Source organism: Loxodonta africana, chromosome 8 (assembly GCF_030014295.1).
Source record: "Loxodonta africana isolate mLoxAfr1 chromosome 8, mLoxAfr1.hap2, whole genome shotgun sequence".
Taxonomy (NCBI): domain Eukaryota; kingdom Metazoa; phylum Chordata; class Mammalia; order Proboscidea; family Elephantidae; genus Loxodonta; species Loxodonta africana.
The window spans coordinates 82,767,106-82,790,250 of record NC_087349.1 but is presented as its reverse complement, the minus strand read 5'-3'; the positions used below and the strand labels follow the sequence as shown (position 1 = coordinate 82,790,250).

At 38.9% G+C, this 23,145-nt stretch overlaps 1 protein-coding gene across 2 annotated transcripts in view; it reads left to right on the top strand.

Annotated features, from left to right (window-relative positions):
• The window catches only part of RAPGEF5 (Rap guanine nucleotide exchange factor 5), a 274,113-nt gene that overhangs the window by 194,604 nt on the left and 56,364 nt on the right, over window positions 1-23,145 (top strand). The window lies entirely within an intron of this gene.

Here is a 23,145-nt window from a genome sequence, read left to right as displayed (position 1 = left end):
CTGCATCTTGATCTCTTGGTTAAAATGCACTTTTTTGCAGCCACCATAGCACCTGTGATGGCCTCAGTTTGCAATATGTTGACTACATCAAGAAAAGGCGGTTGTACACTGTATTAGTGCAGGGAAACCCCTTAGGTTTTTACCGTACAGAAGGTAGTGTAAATTGACAGATTAAGTGGAAGCAAGAGTTTCCTTGTGTCCCAGTAGTTTTGTCTGCACACAATTGATGTCTGGGTCTCTACTGCGTTCTAAAGGATATTGAGAAAAAGAAGGATGTGTGAAATATCTAAACTGGTATTTTTAAAAAAACAGAAAAATGACCCAATTGTGTATCCTACAGTCATAATTTGAACCTCAAAATTCAAATAAATGCCTTATTTTGCTTATGTTTTGGGAGAAAATTAATGGTTGTCGTTTATATGCATAAAAAATAAGCTAAAAGAAAAATCGTATTGTCATGCCATTTGTCGGGTTGTTTTTGTATTCTACAGATTAATAGTTTGTGTATCTGAGCACTGTTCTCATGTTCTGCTTCATCAGGTATGATCATCCTGGAACTGGGTATAATTTTCCATATGCTGATGACCAGACTGCTTTACGCAGGTGGTGAGGACTAGATTACAGGCTAGTTGTCTGTTACGGAAAGGACGTCTTTAAACATGGGTAGAGTTTTGGGAAGGCTGAATGTTTGCTTATTTTAATATAAGACTTTGTGCCTAGTTAATATTATTAAGCATAGAAATTATTAAAGCCAACACTAGGCCTACATTGATTTCTTTTTTACTTTCTTTTAGAATTTGTCACTAGCTTGTTTTCTTTTACCTTTGAGAGAAATGGCCCGGGTGCCCATTAGCACGTTCCATCTATTTAACACTGGGAATGGAAAATCACCGTCATTACTGTTGCTGATGCCAGTAGTTGCCTGTGGTTGTTGGGAAATGGTGATATATGTGGTGCCTAGTGACTTTCACTCCACTCTTTCCTCAGTTATACCAACGCTGGCATCAAATATATCACTTCAGCCATGTGCTCAGGACTCAGTAGCTTGACCCTTGTAGCACCACCAAAAGCAGGGCAGGAAGGGGCCAGTTGGGGTCAGGCTCACCTGGTTCTAGTTCATTTCCATAGTTTGAGGTAGAGCACTTGTGAAACTTCAGATTTTTACAGAGACATCTGAGGAAAAAAATGGTAACACTTTTTCTCCCTATTAAATGAGACTTTTATTGGGGGGGAGTCAGTTTTGGAGAAAGTGCTTGACATGTGAATCATAGAGATACTTAAGTGCGAGTCATGTGTAGTTCTTCAAAACTTCAACTAAGCACTTGAAAATACAACAGAAAAGCCATCATGTGAGTTTTGTTGATACAATTAAAAGAAATATAATAAAAATAAAATAAATTTCATGTGCAAATTGAAGAAAAGTGATTATTAGTTTGCTCTAGTTTGAATATTAAGTGAATCAGATATTTAAAGTATTCAAGGCCCCTTGTCACTGACAGAGGTGGAGTCTACTTTTTTATCTTGGTCAGGTTGGCAGCCCTCATCATAAAAGGCCTGTGTGTATAAGAACCTAATAGTTACATAAACCATATGGAAGACAGATGGAGGAAAATGAGAAGGGGCAGCAATAAAAGTATACTGCAGCGTTTTTATGTTCTTGAGCGCCCCTTTTAGGGAGATGGAGCCATATGGGGCCGCGTGGAGCCATATGGTGGTCCTCCCTGTGGCCCCCAATGGTGATGGGAGGAAAGACTAGATGAGAGGAAATAAATGGTCCTGGACGCTGGGATGAGTCTGTCTGGATTCTTACATCCTACATTCCTGCACCCCCCAGAGGCTGGGGAAGATAACTGAGTTCGGGAGGAGAGTAATTTCCCATCTCTTTCCCACAAAAGTCACTTCATTGTGGAAATGTAGGTGCAGGCTCAATAGAGAAGACCTTCTAAGCTTACATAGGACAAGTTGAAGTGGTTACTAATTGATGTTAACATGCAAATGGCAGAAAGTAGGTGTAATTGGATGGAATAGGAAGGAGAATGCCAGGGTATGTGAAGGGCTACTGAGATGATTTAATGCATTTCTATTGCTACCTTAATTAAGAAAAGAATAGAAAACAAGTAAGGAATTTATATAGTACTCTTATCACCAAATCAGGCTGGGTTATAAAAATAAATTTTAAGATGCTTAAAAGCAACCTTAGTAATGATTTTCCTGAGTAATTTGGTCCACACAAAACTTCCCATACTTATTTTCTCAATCCCTTATGTGTATACCTTTCCTCACTGGTAGTGCCAGGCACAAAGAGTCATCTAGTATCTGTGGAATGAATGACTTTTTTTTTTTAATTCTAAAATAGAAAATGAATAGAAAACGCTAAGAGGGAACAAGAAAACCAACCAAGCTTTTGGGTCTTCCTTTGCCATCAGCTTTGAAATCTTCCTGATTATCTCCCGTCTGTTTGGTAAATTAGCAATAACACTCCCAAGTAACAAACAGCAGTGAAGTTCAGTTTAATCTAAATTTCTTAACATTTCTACCTTTACTTCATAATTCTTCACTGCTTAAAATGTAAAACTATTTGAGTCTGATAAGGAGATATTTATTCGTGAACATGGGAAGTGGTTGAAGCGGTTTTCAAAATTTTCCATTTCTTTCAAGGTTTAGGCCTGTCTTGAAATATTTGGGATGTTAGAGAAGAACCAAACACTTTCTGCAACTTTGTCTTTCATCTCCCGAGAAAGAGGGTAGACATCACTGGGCACCCCCAGCCTGGGAGAATTACAAGGAAGGCAAGGAAAAAAACCAGGAGGTATGGGCAGAGGAAGTGGAGGGATGGCGTGGCAGGTTCTGACCCAGCTGTGGTCTGCAGGGGCCACTGCTCTTATTTAACCCTTTCTCCTCCCTGGGAAGGATAAAGTCTACTTCGCTTAAACATGCTTCTGTTGGGAGCAATGGTTTCTATTTCAAAGCAGGAAAAAAACACCATGTATCAGAGAGATGATGTGGAGAAAAACCTTATTGATTTTTCTTTCTAAACCTGTGTTATAACAGGCCTACCTCAGGGAGACCCTAAAAGGAAATACATTGTTTGTTCTCCTCATCCTTCTTGTGATTTCTCCCAGATCCTGTTTCCATATTCTTTATTCATCTTAAGAAAACTTACTCATTTTCACAGGTTTTCAAGAACACCAAGCAAAGAGAGAGAATAGGATAAACAGAATATGTAAAGTCAGGTAAAGCCTACCATCTGAATCTCATTAGGCCTGGCCTGATTTGTTCAAGGCATGGCTGGGTGTTTTTTTTAACTCCATGATGTTATCATTCGGTATTTTTATTAATGTGTATTCTGTGTGGAAATGTCTGCTTAGCCTGTTTCCATCTTTTCCTGGATATCTCAGTGTTGGTGGTATGCTGTCAGCCACACATAGTAGGTTGAACATACTACTGAGGAAAAAAGAAACATTGCTGTTGAGTCAATTCCGACTCATAGTGACCCTGTAGGACAGGGTAGAACTGCCCCTTAGGGTTTCTAAGCAGTGACTGGTGGATTTGAACTGCCCACCTTTTAGATTAGCAGCCGAACTCTTAATTACTGTGTCACCAGGGCTCTAATTGAGGAAGTGAGGTAAAATTACTGTTTCACAACCTCTGTCAGAGTGCCTGATTTATGTTACAGGACTGTCTCCTTCAGCTGACAAAGTCCAGATTCTTAATGGGCAGCTTAGTGGCTTTTTTAGAGCATTGCACTGCGAGCACCTTGAGTTAAGCAAGGACAGGCACCTCATTTTTTATTAACTTTTTAAAATTTTCTCTCCTGCCAACACCCCCAATAGTCATGTCATGAATGTTTGTTATGAAAGAAAAGGAAGTTAAGAATGTTTTTTATCTGATCACTGAAAAGGTAGACAATTTAGGTGAAGGTCTTCCTTCATTGCCTTGCCTTTAAGATTTCTGAAAAAATGTTGGGTACCTCTGTTCCAGGCTTCCTCTTCTAGGTCACCAGGCCCTAGCCCTGCAGCAGCATGGCTCCTACACGACTAAAACTTTTTGAGAGCAGGCAGAAAATTTTGTAGATGGTAGTAAGTCTCTTCGTGATTTTGTAGAAAGGGTCATTTTAAAGACTACCAATGCCTGGGTCCCAACCCCAAAGATTCTGACTCAATTGACCTGAAGGTTAAGGCTCCGGTGCTATGGGCATTAAAAGCTCCCCAGGTGATGCTAATACTCAACCATGTATGAGAACCACTGAAATAGAACACTGACTTTATTTCACGTTTTTTTTTTTTAGATTAATTCCAGGTTTCTAACGGTGGTATGTTTTCCTCTGAGAGTTAGGGGCATCATTTCCCCTTTTCTCTATGTCTTCAGCCCCCGCAGCTCTTCTTTTCCAGCTCCCCACACCCTCTCCAATGCTTTATGAGCCTCAGTCTCCTGTTCACTGGCTAGTTCTGCCCTGGAGCTTCTGCAGCCAGAGGTCAAAATTCATAAACCTGTACTGCTGGTCCATCCACTGTAGTGATTTTAGAAAAATGGAACCGTCAGAGGGGAAAGAGGTACTGGACACCAGCTGTGTGTCCAGCTCTTGGAATGAAGAGGTGATGATATAATGAATAAAACTGATTCAGACTTTCGCAAGGGTTCTATGTAGGGTCTTGAACTGGTTTGAACCAGTTAGGTCATGGTATATGAAGCAAAACTGGAACAGACTTGAATTTTTAAAATTTGGGTGATCCAGAACCATTACCAGATGGGGAAAAATTACAGGTCAGAGCCCTGGAATAGGAGACTCAGAAGAGGTGTAGTGAGCCCTTTCAGGAGCCTAATGTGTGAGACTGGATTATTGCCAGGACTGAGGAGCGTGACATACAGAGCAGAGTGGTGGGCCACCACCTTTGAACTCAGCACCTCTGTTTCTGACTGTGCAAAATCCAACGGCAAGAGGTTTGGTTGCTATGTAACATGTACACTGCCCTTGTTTTTTAAGAGCGAGATTAAGTTTGTTGAAGGACTCTGACCCATAATTTTACCCATTCTGGTTGTTCTGGTTCACCCAAATTTTAACAATTCAGGTCTATTCTGGTGTCACTTCCTTGGCCATGATTGAATGGCAAAGAACCGGTTTCAAGCCCTGGTTCTATCACACTACAGTAATCTCTGGGTGGGTGGCCCTTATGTCTCACATTTCTTTCTTCTGTAAGAAATAATGTTGTAAAGAAGAAGAAAATGTACAGAGCAAAATAGAAATGGTATAAAGCCTTGAGTCCCAGACCTGGGCTCCATTAATAACTAGCCTGCGACCTTGTGCAAGTTATAAACTAGATGGTCTCTGAAGTGCCTTCGTTCACTGAAACTGTTTGATTCAAAGGAATCTATATCAATCTCTTTCCTTTCAAAATACATTACCGGTAAAACCAGTTGATTCCAACTCATAGTGACCCCGTGTGTGCAGAGTAGAATGGCTCCATAGGGTCTTCAAGGGTGTGACCTTTCAGAAGCAAATCACTAGGTCTTTCTTCTGAGGCACAATCTGAGTGGGTCCAAACCACCAACCTTTCGGTTAGTAGTCCCGTACTTACCCACTTGCACCACTCAGGGACTCCACAGTATGTCACAGAACTGTAGAAATCCGGGGGAGATCTAGATAACCTCCAGAATCACACAGTTATTTTGTGTTAAAACTAACAACACTTAGCCACTGCACAAGGGGTTAGGATATTTGGTCTGACTTCATGTTACTTTTTATTACTGCTACATTTTTTCAGCCTCATAGAGCAGTTAGAATGTTGATGTGGTATTAAACTTGGAATCCCAGGCTCAGTGGCTCTACCTGGTGATGATTTAAGTGTGTTTGTGTATAACCTTGTCCAATGGGAAACTTTTTAAGTTCCTTTGAGAAATTAGGTTATAACATTTCCAAAGAATAGCTGTGATTTATCACCTAGTAGTAAAATCCATCTACAGAGTTTTATTACTAAGCCATTTTAGGTTATTCAGAAACAGTCTGTTAGAGGAGAAAGGTGGCTTTTTTCCTCCAGTGATGAAATACACTACATCATATCTGTTACACGTGTTAGTCATTCCCTTGTAATTCCTTTTGCATTTTACCTTGCGTAGTGTTCTGTAGGAAACCCCGGTGGCGTAGTGGTTAAGTGCTATGGCTGCTAACCAAAGGGTCGGCAGTTTGAATCTGCCAGGCGCTCCTTCGAAACTCTATGGGGCAGTTCTACTCTGTCCTATAGGGTCGCTATGAGTCGGAATCGACTCGAGGGCAGTGGGTTTATTTTTTCTGGGTAGTGTTCTGTAATAAAACATAACAGCACATTTAATTCTGTAAGAAAACATAACAGCACATATAAGTCTGTATATGCTCCTGAACGAATACCTTAGAAAAATTTAATTCCTTCATTCCACAAATATCTTTTGACCTCCTACTATGGACCAAACACTGGCCTAGATGCTGGGGATATAGCTGTGAAAGAAATAGAAAAACTCCTTACCTTCCTGGGGTTTATATGCTTATGGAGGGAGTCAGACAATAAACAAAATAAATAGGAAAACATTGTATATTAAATGGTGGGTGCTCAATAACCAGTATCATTACAGACACTAGTTTAGGATACCTATATCCATGAATTTTTAAAAGTAAAGAAGGTGGGGAATGTTTTAATTTATTTAACATATTTTAAGAATGATCATGAAACCTCTGAACCTACTCAATGAAATCCAGAACCAAAGGAAATTGAATTAATTGAAATAAAAGAAATACCATAAAAGAAGTAAAAGAAATTTGAAGTAGGTGTAGCTGTCCCCTGGCGGTGCTAGCTGCGCAGCAGGCAGGCAGCCGTGGAATCTGCATCCCTGGAAAGGGTTGATAAGGGTATCAGCATTTTACCATCTTGAGCTGTGAAAATAGCTTTCTCAGAGACAAATAACTAGACTAGGTTGCCACTTGAGGTCTTTTTCAGCTTTATGAACCTGTCACTTTTAAATATTAGGTTAATTTTGTTTGCATATATGCTAATAAAAAAATCAACTGAAGACTAAGTAAATTCATTAGCACAAACTCCAGCCGTCCTGGGTGTGCCTCTAACGCCAGACGAAGGAACAGCGCTGCTCAGCAAGGCTTTGTTTTCCCAGATAAAGCAAAGACTTGAAATGGCTACCCACAACTGACAATAAAAATCCCCAAACGGTGTCAAGAGAGAGCCAGAAGTAAAAGCGCTCAAGTTAGAATATGGTTTCAGCTCTGCATTATTTGTACTATAGCGTTTGCTTGGTTTGGTTTTTTTGGCAGGTCCCTTAGCTTCTCTCCTAATTACTAATACTGTTGTTAGTTGCCATGGAGCAGACTCCAACTCGTGACCACCCCATGTGTGAAGAGCAGAACTGCTCCCTAGGAATTTCAAGGCTGCGATCTTTAGGAAGCAGGTCGCCACCCACTTCGTCTGAGGCGACTCTGGGTGGGTTCAAGCCACCAACCTTTGGCTAGTAGTGAAGCACTTAAGCTCCTAATTACTAATGTGGAGAATGCCATGTACATTTGCTGACCATAGTTGACGCATTGGGAGACTTCATAAATTAACACTGACAAAGTGATGAGATAATCAAAATTGGGTAGAAATTTTCTTCTCTGTTGCCTCATTTTTAAAAGCAGGGAACTAGGCCTTTGAGGCCTCTTCCAGATCTGAAAACCAGGATCGGAGATTACTCAAGACACTAATTCCTTTATTCAGACTTCCTCTCCATTAGATGAATGTTGGCAGGATAATTATCCCCATTTAATAGATATAGAAGCTGAGGTTGGAGAAGTTAATTAAGCTGCTTCACTGATAAAAGTGAATGATCATTTGAATCTGGAAATGAACCCAGATATATTCCTAGCTTTATTCCAAAGGTCATTTTTGTCTCATGACTAGAATCATGGATAAAAGGCATAATTGAAGGACTGTAAAAACCTACCATTCAACTGTAGCCGTAAACCCCAAATCAGGTGCTTAGGTAGCCGCTTAAGAGCAATCTAATCTCCAACATAAAGCCTTGCTTCCTGGTTTCCAGCTGTGGGCAGGCTGGCCACTGGGTGAGCTTACAGCTTCAAGAAGGTAGAAAAAGAAAATCTAGTTCCACTGCTCCTGTATCAAACTGTTCAAATGAGAAGTGACTAAAAATCAGATATTGACTGTGGATTTCATTTGAGGTGTTCATCTTGTAGACTATATCTATTCCCACCACCTTTGAACATTCGATAGTATGTATGATAACAAGGGAATTGATGCTTTTACACTTCTGCCAGTAGATTGTGGGTTAATTAATACCCTTGTTGGTAATGAAGCAAGGTGAAATGAAGTGAGACAGAGCTAAAGCATAAGGTCATTAACACACAGTGATTAATAATGGAAATGTGGAAGTTTTCATTACAGCCTAACCAATGGGCAGAGGAAGACATTTAATGCATAAGGATATAATAAATAGGAGTATGGCACACCTTTCAGGGAAACAGTGCCTATTTAGAATGAAATGGTTCATCGGAATGCATTTTTTAAAACAGCATTATTTTCATGTTTATTATATATTATCTGTTCCAATAATTTGAACTATAGCTTATACTCTGGATTTTAACTTAAATATTACCAATGATTTCAGCATGAAAAGTTAGAATAGTGTTACAGTTTTCCGATGAGATTTAAGTTTTCAGAGAAACATTTTACTCAGCAATCACCCAGTATATATAGTAAAGTGTGGAGAGATGAACATTTTCATTTAACTCTTAATTTTATGATTATCTTTCAGTTTTTACCCTTGTTTAGTCTGTGTCCACCATTATAATTTACTTAATGTGTGTATTAGGGGGAATAAAGTAGAGAATAAAACATTTGGGTGATTAAGACTGTAACATTTGATTAAAGGGAAATATCACATACACTTGGTTTACCAGGTGTGGCTTTTACCATTAAAAGGTGACCATTGTACAGCTTTGTAAAGGGAAAGTGTGAGTCTAGAACACGCTGAAAACAACTGAATATTGTGGGGCTATGGGAAATTAATCTCCAGAGGATCTGAAGGTAGGAGATGGGAAATAGAGTGTATGAGGGAAAAGAATTGTCTTACAAATTAGGCCCTTAGCCTCCTGACTATAAGAATTATGAAAAATTTGGTCATCTTAACAGGAGTTTATAGATTGTCTCCTTCAAATATTTTTAAGGAAAATGTCAAACCACTTTCCGATCTTGAACCAGAGGGTGGAGGTAAGACAGTCTTTGAAAGGTTTTTCACACTGTGTTCTAAATGAAATACACATGCAGCTTCGTGTTTCTGTGAAGTCAGTGCTGATGGTAACGTCCCCGACCTTTGGACCAGGAGGTTGCCCGGTGTAAACTGCAACCACTATGGAAGACTTTCTCCTGCAGTGATGCATGCACGTTTTGTTTGCTTTATTTCCTTTGTTCACATTTGCACATTATTTTCTTCACCTGAAATGCTTTACCTCCTACCTCAAATGGCAATTTAGCATTCTTCTTTTCAAATAGACTTTCATGGAGGAACCTTAGTTATTTCTTTCTTTGTAGTGGACCTGTCCATTAAGTCACAAAGTTAATATAGAATCATGAGGCCATAGAAATACTCAGTTTTATTATTATATGAATAAGATATTGGCTTTAGTCTAATATGGTCTCTTTGGCATAGGGTGAAGGTTGCTTTTGAAACATAACTCCTCAGTATACTTCTGTTATCTCATGAGAATAAATGTGAGACAGATAACAGCTTTGTTTAACTTTCTCTTTATATTCTGTCTCCCTAATATATACCCTTTAAAGATGAAGGCTGTCATTTCTATTTCTTTTCTGTGTATACTATTTTGGAAAAATAATTTTAGTAGCACAGTTTCTCTGTTTGGTGCTAACTAGAATTTTTTTTCTTTTAAAAGAAAAATGCTGTTCTAAAATCTGGAACGTTGTAAAACAGTATTTTCTCAGTGAGTTTTGGGTCTATCGGCATATTTAGTACTGTGCTTCAGTAGAAACACATGTGGTTTTGTCAGTGCTCAGCTGCATTTTCGGAAACTTGTTTAAATGTGTGATATGAGTCAGGCATTTTTGGAGCAACAAATTGAAAGGAGCAGCAGATACTGAAATTCACGGAGATAGATATTGTCAGTAGTGAATTTGACAGCCTAGTAATTTTAACAAAATGATAGTTTCACTGTTAATGTCAGCAACTGAAAATTATTTGAAACTGTGTTTAAGATCGTGTCAGAGGTGGAACTCTCTCTTTCACAGAGATTTTTGTGTCCACTCCCCACACAGTTGATGGGTTTAAAGTGAGATCATCAGACGTCCTGGTCTGGATTTTAAAATGCCTGGGACATCTTTCTCAAGCAAAATTTAGCATTCCATTAGAAAATGCGGAAAAAAAAAATTTTTTTTTTCCTGTGTAAGAGTATGTACTTCAGATAGTTTTTGTAAGCATGAGGAGGCAATGTTAGCGGATGGCAATTTGTTGATTATAATCACTGCGTGTTAATCTCTCACAGCATGTTTCAATCAAATTATTGCTTCATTTAAAGGATGCCTCGCCACAGAATTGCTGTAATTGACAAGCACACGTGTAAAAGGGGGTAGTCTTTGAGTGGGAGAATCTTTGCCTTTAACATACCTATAATTGAGCTTTTCCTCATTTCTCTTTGCAGTCTTCTCATTATAACCTTCCCCTCCCATTTCCCATTATGCTCATTTTCTGCCCTTGGGGCTTTCTTGCTCTACAACTGAAACCATTATTTCCTTCTGTTTGCAGCCTTTCTTTCGACTGCTGTCTACTTGAGGCTGTTGCTTGGCTGGCAGCCATTTCCCCAAATCTCAGAAATAAATATGGAATTGAAGTCATTAAATATGAACAGAAAGTGTAGAAAACTAAAAAAAAATCCCAAGATATCTTGTAATCTAAATGATGACAGAAAATAATTTTTAGGACAACACTGCCTCCTCTTCTGCTCTAGAATTGGTGTAGTTCTCTGTACTTAGCAGACAGTATACTTGGTGGATCTTCTAACTTTTAAATCATTTAATCCTTTAAATGAGCTTCATTTCATGTGAAGATGAAATGTACAAATGACGTTTGCCCATTGCATATCTGGCTAGGATGTTTCTATTTAAATTCTCAGTCTAAAAATAAAGGTAATTTTAGGTGAATGGGGGTATTTATCAGGACCGATGATAGATAGTAGTTCTAATTTTAAGGCGTCTGCTGCTTCCCTTATTACATCCCTTTCAGCATGTTTTCAGTATACCTGATACGAAGAGAAATTTACAGCGTCCTTAGAGCAAAGTAGTTTTTTTCCCTAAATTTTCTCACTGCTTTACTTCAAAACACATATTTTGCTTTTGCAGAGTAAGTGTCCTGTCATTTGTTAAGAATAAAAGAGAAAAAAGGATGAAGATTTTTCATTCTAATTTTGGATCTTCTCCCCAGAGTTGGACATATCAAATATGACCCTTTATGTCTTAGTTTGATTTAATGTGAATTTGAAGGCATCACAAGCCGTTTTCATTTACCACTGATGACTTTTGTAGGACGATTGTAGTAAGCACAAGTCCTGCCGGCGCTGTGTGGCACAGTGTGCACAGCTTAAAATTATTATGACAGTTTACACTAGTTGACAGTCTCCAGGGAAGGGTGCTTATTCTCTTAAAAAAAAAAAAAAAAAAAAGGCAAATTTGTCATCATCAGCACAACCTAGAAACCCACAGTACTGAGATCAGAATTATTTCATAATACTTACTGTTTGAAAATTACCATCTTAAATCCTTTTGGCTAATGAGTTATAACAACAACAAAAAAGAACCCAAACCCTTTGCCGTCAAGTTGATTCCAACTCATAGTGACCCTATAGGACAGAGTAGAACTGCCCCATGTGGTTTCCATGGAGCACCTGGTGGATTCAAACTGCCAGCCTTTTGGTTAGCAGCCGTAGCTCTTAACCACTATGTCACCAGGCTTTCTAATAAGTTACAGGCACATTTAAAAAGGCCTCTGTCCTTAAGTGTACTTTTCCTACTTTTGATCACTGAGAAAATTGAGAACCAGATCACATTGGTAAGCATGTGTTTGAGTTTCTGAAGAATTTCAGAGCATGTCTGTTATTTATGACTAGTTATGGCTGCATTTAGGTCCCAGGATGGTACAGACATTTGGCACTGAGCTACTAACCTAAAGGTTGGCAGTTCAAACCCATTCAGCAGTGCCATTGAAGAAAGGCCTGATGATCTACTTAAGATTACAGCCAAGAAAACCCTGTGGAGCAGTTCTACACTGTAACACATGGAATTGTCATGAGTCGAATTGACTCAATAATAGGTTTGTTTTTTATGGCTGTATTTAAGAGTAAAACTCTAGTAGTGACTTAAACAAGATATCAGTGTATTGCACTGTAAACATAGAGACATGCAGCATATATAGCTGGTACCTAAAGCCATTGCCATCTAGTTGTTTTCAATTCATAGTGATCCTGTAGGACAGAGTAGAGCTACCTCATAAGGTTTCCAAGCTGTAAATCTTTACGGAAGCAGACTGCTACATTTTTCTACCATGGAGCAGCTGGTGAGTTCAAACCACCAGCCTTTTGGTTGCCAGCCAAGTGCTTTAACCACGGCAGCACCAGGGCTCCTTACAGTTAAGCTGGTGAGGCCCCTCTAAAGTTAGCCAGGAGTGAGAAGTCTTCCAGCTCTTTGTTGTAATGTCCCTAGAATATGACCTTCATCTCTTGGGCCACGATGGATGTTAGCATGACAGTCAGTTCGTGCTGTTCCAGGCAGCAGGATGGAAAACATCAAAAGAGGGCACCTCGTCAGCTTTAAAACAATTTCCCAGAAGTACCACCCACCCCTTCTGCTTATATCTCATGGACCAAAACTTAGTCTCATGGCTATGTATAGCTGCAAGTAAGGCTAGGTAACGTCTTGTTTTAAATGTCTAGTGAGCAGTATGCCCAGTAAAAATCAAGGTTTGATTCCTAAAGAAAGGGAAAATGACGTGGAATTTCATAAATGGAAGTGCATGTGAGTCTTTCAGAACCCAGATGTGCATGTTTCACATCTGCTGCATGGGTCACGTCATCATGAATCATGTGATTTTAATGATGAGAAAAAGACCTAAAAGTGTTAAGTGTGTTTGAGCACTACATTTAATTTAAAACAAAATAGAACTGACCTGATAGAACCGTTTGAGACAAAAGAGGGTGTGCAAGTGCCTTTGGCCTAAAGGCAAAAATATCCTGGGCGATGGCAGTTGGTACAAGTTTAATGGTTTATTTTCCCAGGTGTTGAATTGATAAGCACAGATGATAAACTGAGGGCGGGATGGCCAAGGCTTTGACATGACAGTCAATTCTTTAGATTTAGGAAGGAGTGAACAAAAACAAAATATGATGCGACTAATAGTTTTCAGTATCTGTAACGTTTAGGAGGAAAATAATTTTATGATTTAGTTTTTTATAAATTTTTTTGTTTCTACTATTATATTTCAATTTTTTAAAAATATAAATATGGATATCTGACCATTAAAACATAAAAGCATTATAGATCATGTGGGTAAAGCTCTTAGCACCAGCTCACAGTATATGGTCCATCAACGGTGGCTGTTATGGTTCTTTTCAAAGAGAGTAGCTGCTGTCATTTCCTCTCCCTATTTTCTTCATTGTGCATCAAAACCACCACTGGCTTCGTGGTGGGTAATAAGGAATAGATGTAGTTTAAAGTAAATTTGGATCTCTCTAGGGCTCAAAACATGTGTGCTGGTTGGTGGTGGTGGGCAGCAGGGGTTGGAGTGTGGAGGGTGCTCAGATGTTCACATGAGTGAGATGTTCATCAGCCTGGGACTTGTAGGATGACTTCTGTGGTCCTTTAATTATCTTACCAATTAAAGTTGAAACTCTGTGAAAGTTAACTGTATCTTACCACTTTGTATTCTCCATGGCAGAGAGCACAGCGCTCGACTGTGGGTAATTGGTGGGTAAACAATTATGACCAAACCTTTGAGGCCCTAAGCCACAAGCTTCCCTTTCACCTGTGTGAGAAAGCAAGCAGCTGTGTGTTACTGAAAGAGTTCTCATGGCTACACTGGAAGCCAGAACACAAAGGCGTGCCTGCTCTCAGGCTCTAGTTAATATATTTGTCCAAGAAATATTTTTAAACATAGATGTCTTAGTTATCTAGTGCTGCTATGCCAGAAATACCACAAATGGATGGCTTTAACAAACAGAAATTTATTCTCTCACAGTCTAGTCTGAATTCGGGGTGTCAGCTCCAGGGGAAGCCTTTCTCTGCACTGAAGGAAGATCCTATTCATCAATCTTTCCCTGGTCTAGGAGTTTCTCAGCTCAGGAACCCCCAAGTCCAAAGGATATACTCTGCTCCTGGCTCTTTTGGCTTGGTGGTAATGAGGTCCCTCTCCTCTCTGCTTTTTACTATCTTAAAAGAGATATTAAATTTTAGTATCTCAAAAGAGACCGACTCAAGATAAGGACCTAATCCTGTAGATTGTGTCCTACCTCATTAACATAACTGCCTCTAATCCTGCCTCATTAACATCATAAAAACCTATTGCAAGTCTGACTCATAGTGACCCTATAGGACAGGGTAGAACTGCCTCAAAGGGTTTCCAAGGAGTGGCTGGTGGATTTGAACTGCTGACCTTTTGGTTAGCAGCTGAGCTCTTAACCATTCATGTTGTTGTTATGTTACCAGGTTCTGCTCGTGTGGCTTGAATTGGCCAATAAACAAGAGACTGAGGTGGGAAGGCAGAAAAGCACCTTTATTTCATTGTGCAAGGGAGGGAGTCAGTCAGAGCTGCTGCTGCCAAGACTGCTCCTCCAGGGCTACGGGAAAGGCTACTTTTTAAGGGGTTTGCAGGTAGGGAGTTCAAGTTATATCAGCAACATTCTTAATCATACTACGCGGGCACAATGGGGTTTACATATAACTTCTAAGCAGAGAAAGCAGGATTCTAATACAAAGTTGTGGGGGAAGAAGCCAAGCAAGGGAAACAGGATTCTAATGCAAAAGCTGCTGGTTGAGCTAAGCAGAGAAAGCAGGATTCTGATGCAAAGCTGTTTGAGATAGTGGAATTTTCCACAGCCTGGGGAATCTGTCTTAATTAGGTGCCATCAAGTCGGTTCTGACTCACAGAGACCCTATGTACAACTGAATGAAACATTGCCCAGTCCTGTGCCATCATCACCATCATTGTTATGCTCGAGCTCATTGTTGCAGCCACTGTGTCAGTCCATCTTGTTGAGGGTCGTCCTCTTTTTCACTGACCCTCTACTTTACCAAGTATGATGTCCTTCTCCAGGGACCACTCAGAGGTTAGAATTTTACAACACATGGGATAATTATATCAGATCACAAAATGAAGGACAACCATACAATACTAGAAATCATGGTCTAGCAGTTGACACACATTTTTGGGGGACACAATTCAATCCATAATAATAGGCAATTCATTAAAGTAAATTTTCTTGGAAGTGATTAGTTTGTGTAAGTTTGTGCTGGCTTATTTACAGTGAGCCTTTTTTTAGGTGTATACTTAAAGTAAATAAATTTCATAGTTTTTTTTTTTTTTTTTTTTAATGTGTGTAGCCATCATGCTAAGTTTTAACTTTAAAAGTGGCAATAGACTATCCACTGATAAACTTTAAGGAAAATTCTTTCTAGTATTTCTGTTAACTAGGAACAAACAAGTCTTTACCGCTCTGAAATTCAGTGCTAATGATTCACAATGACCAGAAATATATTCACATTTAGCATGATGATGTATTTTAAGTTTTGAAAGAAAGCTGATCATAAAGACTCTTCTTGGTGCTTGAGAGAGAAAAATATAACGTTCTGTCCTAAGCTGATACAAGTACTAAAGTTATTATTCATTTCTGGAAATAGCTATCTCCCAGAATTCTAATTTAAAATTTTAGGTTTAAATAACATTTTTTGTTTCATGAATGTTTGAAGTGTTTAACTGACAAGCACTTAGGAACACAGTTTGTATCTTAAGATTGTGTTGCATGTGGTAAATCACACTCTCATGCAGCAACTCAAGTCAGTTGTGTTAGACTGAGTTAATCTTAGAATCAGACATTAGTTTTTGTTGGTCAATGCTGGCAGATTAGTATTAAAGGCTTCATACTGCTGGAGAAGAGTTACTATAAGAAATGAAATCTACTCTCAACCTAGAAAATAGAAAAGAGAAAGGTTTTATTATGGAATAAACATTAAACCAGAATGTGATGCATCACAGGCAATCCACTGAAGAGATTGCCAAACCAGAAAGAAATCTTAACCGTTATATAGCTAAGTGGTTATAGAATCCATTACATTCCTGTTTGCGAGATAATATTGTTAATTTTCTAGTATCTTTATGGCGGGGGAAACCCTGGTGGCGTAGTGGTTAAGTGCTACGGCTGCTAACCAAAGGGTCAGCAGTTCAAAACCACCAGGCACGCCATGGAAACTCTATGGGGCTGTTCTACTCTGTCCTATAGGGTCGCTATGAGTCAGAATCGACTCAACGACACTGGGTTTGTTCTTTTTTTTGGTTATGGCAGGGGGTAGATTTGCAACTTGGGGCTGGCCCACCTGAGGTAATGCTAACCTCCTTCCAGCAAGGGTTGGGGAGGATCACCTGAAGCTACATTTCAGAGAGGTAGCTGCCAGATCCTTGAGGAGACACCTTAGGTTTACATGCTTTTCAAAGAGACAAAGAATTGACAATTACAAGTTATAGAAAGTGAATTCTGAAAGAAGGGGGGCAGGGGGAGAGGAGCCTGTTATTTTCAACAGGGAGATTTAAAACCTCTGATTTTCAATTTGTATTTTTCCTGACAATCTCCATGACAATCCCCACATTCTGATCTATACCTTTAAATAAAATGATATTTTCATTGATCATGGAGATATTATTTTCTCCTGGCTCATTTGTAAGAGCAACTGCTGTTTCTAATCAATGAGCTGTACAAGTCTTTGAGGAAAAACTATGTGATACATTGTGTGAGAGCTGATTATCAGAATATCTTAGTTCCTTAGACTCTGGCTAGAGTATGTCCCCACCATTTGCTGAGGGGCATCTCTCCAAGGCCATCAGACCAGAGACCGTCCACCCATCAATCCCGTGGCCTTTGAAGGCTCCGAGCCTTCTCCAGCAGCGTTTGAAACATGATCTGCTATTTTTTGCGGCCCTTCTTTCCCATTGGTTTTGATTGCATGTGTGTCTCCCAGTTCTCCTACTTCTGGGCTTCTCCTTTCCATTCCTTAACTCACCTTTCTCTTACCATTACCCAGATGTGAACATCCACCACAGCTTAACCCTCAGGCCACAGCTTATGCTTCCTGTGATTGTATCTGAGAATCCATGTTGGCCTCAGCCATCTTCTTTATAGAGTGGCTCCTATAATTGTAACTTCAGCCCTCTTGGGCAAACTCTGATCTTTGGGCTTTATATTTTTTCTTTTTGTTTTGCCTTATAGTTTCTTAGAGTCACCTCAGGATCTGTAGCTTAACATGTTTAAAGGTAAACTCATTCACCTCTCCCTTATTCTTCCCTTACCCAGTCTGACTTGCACAATACAGTAAGCTTAACTTGTATCTGTCTTGTCGGTTTGCTTTGAAAACTTCCATTCACTTCCGATTTCCTACAGAATGAGCTGCAGGCTCCTTAGTCTAGCACTCGGAGGCCCTTCAGGATTTGGCTCCAGCCCACTGTTCTAGCTTTAATTTTCAGTTATAGTATGTGATGTGCTCCATTACTATTTCACAGCTATCCCGTAGAACCAGAATTACAAACTTGCATGTCCACAGGCAGTTAACATGAATGAGTAAAGAACTGGTGATAAACTGGAGAGGCAACTCAACTCAGCTCTAAACCATGGTTTCCATATGACATGTGGGCCTCGTGTTCCCAGATCTTCTGATTTTACAACAACAAAATGAAATCTTCTCATTTTTAAGTATTGTCAGTTAACAAAAAAATATCTTGAAGGGCTAGATCAGATCCACAGGCCACAAGTTCGTGACTCAGCCACAGACAGACCACCACCTCTACGCCTTCACTCACATTGACCTCATCTCTTTCTCTTCCAATTCTTCTCAGAATTGGAAGTGTCATCTCCAGTGTCACAGTTTGGTGAAACCTTCCCTGGCAACACCAGCACATTGAACTTTCTCCCTCTCCCTTCATAGCCTGAGACATTATGGTTAGTGCTATACCCCAGTGCCGTCGAGTCGATTCCAACTCATAGCAACCCTATAGGACAGAGTAGAACTGCCCCGTAGAGTTTCCAAGGAGCACCTGGCGGATTTGAACTGCTGACCTTTTGGTTAGCAGCCATAGCACTCAACCACTACACCACCAGGGTTTCCAATGGTTGGTGCTACTCAGTTGAAATGTTACCTTATTTAGTTCATTCCATAGGGATCCATTTCTCACTCCCTAACCAATTATGAGCTCGAAGGCATCAACCACTCTTTTGCTTCCCTTTCTCTCTACTCCCAAACTCTTACTTAACAAATGCCTTAGATATAGTCAGTTCTCAATATGCAGTTTTCGTTGACTGGTTGGTGGTACTTGGTGAATTGGGACAAGATCTAAGTTTATTTTATGAAAATAAACAGCAGGTGATATTTATTGAGTGCCTAGTATATGCTGAATTCTCTGCCAAGTGCTTTACATATACTACCCTACAACTCTGTTAAGTGTTGATATGATTTCCACTTTCAGCTACTCCTTGGAAACTCCACCAGGCAGTTCTATTCTGTTCTGCAGGGTCACTATGAGTCGGGACCGACTTGAAGGAAATGGGTTTGGTTTTTGGTGTTACAGGTGAATTAGCTAAGGCCTAGAGAAGCTAAGTAAAGCATCTATGGCTACCCAACCAAAACTGCAGGTCTCTGATTCCATTTGTATCCTTTCCACTCTTTCCTGAGCTTCCCAACAGGCATGGCAGACACACAGAAGCCACAAATGGGCATGATTGTGCTGAGGTACTGACAGCAGCTGATTGGGGCTGGGACAGCAGGAGCGCAAAGGGTCTATCACCTCCTTTAACCCCACAGTGACCAACAAAATGCCCTTTTTCTGTGTATCATAGTGTGGAGATGGTAGGCAGGCACCATATTCATTACTTCCATATTCCTTCTAGTAAATTTCAAAAAATATATATTTTTTTTCAAGTATATTAAGGTGAAATTCAATAACACGAAAGTAACCATTTTAAAGTGAACAATTCAGTGGCATTTAGTACATTCAGTGTTGCACAACCACTACCTCTATCTAGTTTCACAACCTTTTCATCACCCCAGAAGGAAACCCTGTGCCCATTAACAGTGTCTTCCAATTCCCCATACCCCATCTCTCCACCCCCAACCCCTGGCAACCACCAGTCTGCTTTCTGTCTCCATAGTCTAGTGAAAATTATAAACTATAATGTGTGGAATTAAATGTTCAACAGCTAAGAAGGTAATACTTGTATAGAAAAGAAAGAATGATGGGATTCCAAAGCGGAATGTTACAAGTTAAAATTAAAATGGATGTCATTATTTGAAGAGTGCCATCCAAACCCAGTGTGTAGTAAGTTCCTGTCATGAGCAGGGGTGACGTCTAAGGTTTGATGTATAAACAGCTTTAGATAAGTAAGCATTTCTTGTTCAACAAATATCTAAAAACGAAACTAGATCTGAAGATTTAGTACTTTAGAATGAGTAAGTACCACCCTATGGTAAAACAGGAAAAATATGCAGGAATTGAGTGAATTTAAAAGCTGTGAATAGCTACACTTGAGGTCATTACTGTCAACTTTCAGATATGTAAAATACACTGAGACAGAAGCATAGCTTTTAACGGCATTGTACTTATTCTATGATTCAAACATGAACATTAGAAAACCATCTTGTTTGTGCTTAATCAAATTACACGGTACACTTTGGCACTGCTTCTCAAAAAATAATGGTAAGTTGTAACATTTCAGGGCCAGAAATAGTCTCTTTCAAGTACAAAGCTTTTCTTTGGTTCCTTAAAATGAAGGTTAAGTAGAACATTTTAAAGAGTACCTTATATTCCATTGCATTGGAAGTAGAAATATATATGCAACCAGAGTGCTAACAATACTTCAGGGAATATGAGTTAGTACAGAAACGTTCAATGTTCACATTACCATACTTAGATTAAATGACTACTGTAGGCAGTTGTCTGTCAGAACTCTTCATTTGCTTTCTTCATAATTCACTTTAACAGTTGAGTGGTTTCATTATTGTAGTGCATTTTGCTTATGAGAGTTGAAAAAATAACTGAAGTACATTTCTGTAATTGTTCCTAAGTAACCCTGTTGTTGTGGATTGAATTATGTCCTCCAAGAGTATATGTTGTAAATCCTAACCTCTATGCCCGTGATTGGAAACCCTGGTGGCAGAGTGGTTAAGAGCTACATTTGCTAACCAAAATGTTGGCAGTTCAAATCCACCAGGCACTCCTTGGAAACTCTATGCGGCAGTTCTACTCTGTCCTGTAGGGTCGCTGTGAGTCAGAATCAACTTGACGGCAGCAGGTTTGGTTTTTTTTTTGTTGTTGTTGTTGTTTTTTTGTTTATGCTTGTGGTTATAATCCCATTTGGGAATGGGATATTGTGGTTATGTTAATAAGACAGGATTAGTGTAGGGTGCATCTTGAGTCAATCTCTTTGCGACATAAAAAGAGATTAAACAAGCAAGCTAGAGGAGCAGAGATGGGATAAGATAGATGTCAAGACACAGGGAAATCTCCAAGGAACCAGGAAGCGGAAGCTGAAGAGACAGGACCTTCCTCCAGAATGGGCAGAGAGAGAAAAGCTTCCCCTAGAGCAGGTGCTCTGAATCCAGACTTCTAGCCTATTAAACGGTGAGAAAATAAATTTCTGTTTGTTAAAGCCATCCGCTTGTGGTATTTCTGTTATAGCAGCACTAGATAACTAAGATGCCCATACTCCTTAGGATTTCTAGACTTCAGGGGAGTTTGCTTTAAAAAAAAAAAAAAAAGCTTTTGGTAACATTTAGATCAGTTTCTTTAATTTGATTAGATTTATATACCAGGACTCTATAAAAAGGGCCTGTACCAAACCTCTTAATAGCGCACCTTGACACACTCTGGTATGCTCTAGAAGCCAGTGTGTTTTTGCAGAAATAAAATATGACAAAATATTATACATAATGTATACATATACATAAAAGGAAGTACGTTCTAGTGAAACAAAATAAACATAAGCAATTCTTTTTTGATGCCTTAAAAATAAAACAGTAACAGGTGACAGAACTATAGAGCCATTTCTATCAAGGCTTTAGATTTTGACAACATGTTGATATATTTTAAGTTCCATAGTACTTAAAACTATACTAGTATTTGCCCCCTAGTTTTGATGGTTATCAGCATGTTACTTTTATACTACAAGAGTGTTTGTTCCCTATATTTAAAAAAACTGTAAAAATATTCTTTTGGGGAGAGCCAAGGGGGTTATTCCCAAAAGGATGCCTGAATATTTTTGTTATTTAGTGATAAGCCATGAGTTTGGGGTTAGATTTAGTGAATAGAATTTCAAAGAAGTTTTTTTTGTATATTAGTACCTAGGTATTCAAAGACTTAAAAATCAAAATGAATACATCTTTTTATTCAGAATGTTATTGTATCTGCCACCTCTGAATTTGTTTAAATGAAAGATCCTTTTATACACAATGGTGCTTTTCTGCCTAGAGTCTTAAACTACTATTAATTAAGCACTATATAATATAATATAATATTTTTTTTATATAATATAATATAATAGATAATTATAGTGTTTTAATATATAGATACTAGTGGATTTGCTAGTCTTTTAAATGGCTATTGTTGGCTAATAGTCTTCAGGGGATCATTTATGTCGCCATTGTGGTGCTAAAAATATCTCTAAATACCAATGGGACAGCTTTTCTTGAAGCATGGCTATTACAAAATCAACTTTCATTTGAAGTACATTGTTTTGACTGTGATTTTTTTATTCATATCCCTCAATTACTTTCAGAATCTGTGCAGGAGAAAAATACCAATACTGAAAGAAGAATAAAGGAAAGCTCTTTATTCTATAGAACATTTTCAGAACAATATAGCTGTTAAAAAGAGAAAGAATTCAGTTAGGGGTATTGGGAATCTGTTCTGTTCATTAGGATTTTAACTGTTCTATTCATTAGGATTTTTTACTAGAGGTATTTTTGTGTAGCTTCATTGTTTTTATTTTAATTAATATTTCTATGGCAGAGAGATAATTAGGTATACACTGTTGAATATTAAATATGGTAGTCACTGAGGGGAAAATAAGCATTTCTGGGTCATAGCCCTTAACAAAATATTGTCGTGTGTGAGCTGATTAATTGAAATGAATGCCAAATGGGTCCGGCACTATCCAACCAGATTCTCATAGCCACTCAGTTCATTATCTAAGATTGTTCCAGAATGGAATGACTGGCTGTGTCCAAGTTAATAGTGTTCTTTTTAATCTTGGCTACTAATGGAGTAAATCTTGATTAGAGAATAGTTCCAGCCTAATTAAATGAAGCCAAGTGTAAGCACATCGCAGAGCCTGTCTGGTCTTGTATGTCACAGTAAGCATTTGGAAGCCTAACACGTGAAGAAGCCTTCGGTGTCATTACCTAGTGGTTTCGGTATTTTGTTGGCTTCTATCTGTAAGGGCCCACAGAAGACCCTAGAATAGATTCTAGGTTACTCTGTTGTCCTTGTTAGGTTGTACCTTACATTGAATACAAAAGAGATTCAGCTTCATTTCATTTCAGAGAAGATGAGGATTTTCTTCAGCTATATTAAGCATAAGGAAATGTTATAATTTTTGAACATTACCCTTCAACAGGGTCCCAGAGTGATAACTTTCAAATTGTATTCCAAAGTATCCTAGCGTCCCAGACATTATGCACATACTTTGTTTTTAGTGCAGCGGTTTTAAAAACTGTAATGAAAGGCACACAAAACTTCAGATGTGTATTCCAAATTTTATATTACAGTGAGGAGCAATTAACTTGTGCTGCAGGTTAACTAGTTTGGGGGCAGATTTTAGAATAAAGCTTCTCCCACCATTTTGTGTATATATCTGAAACA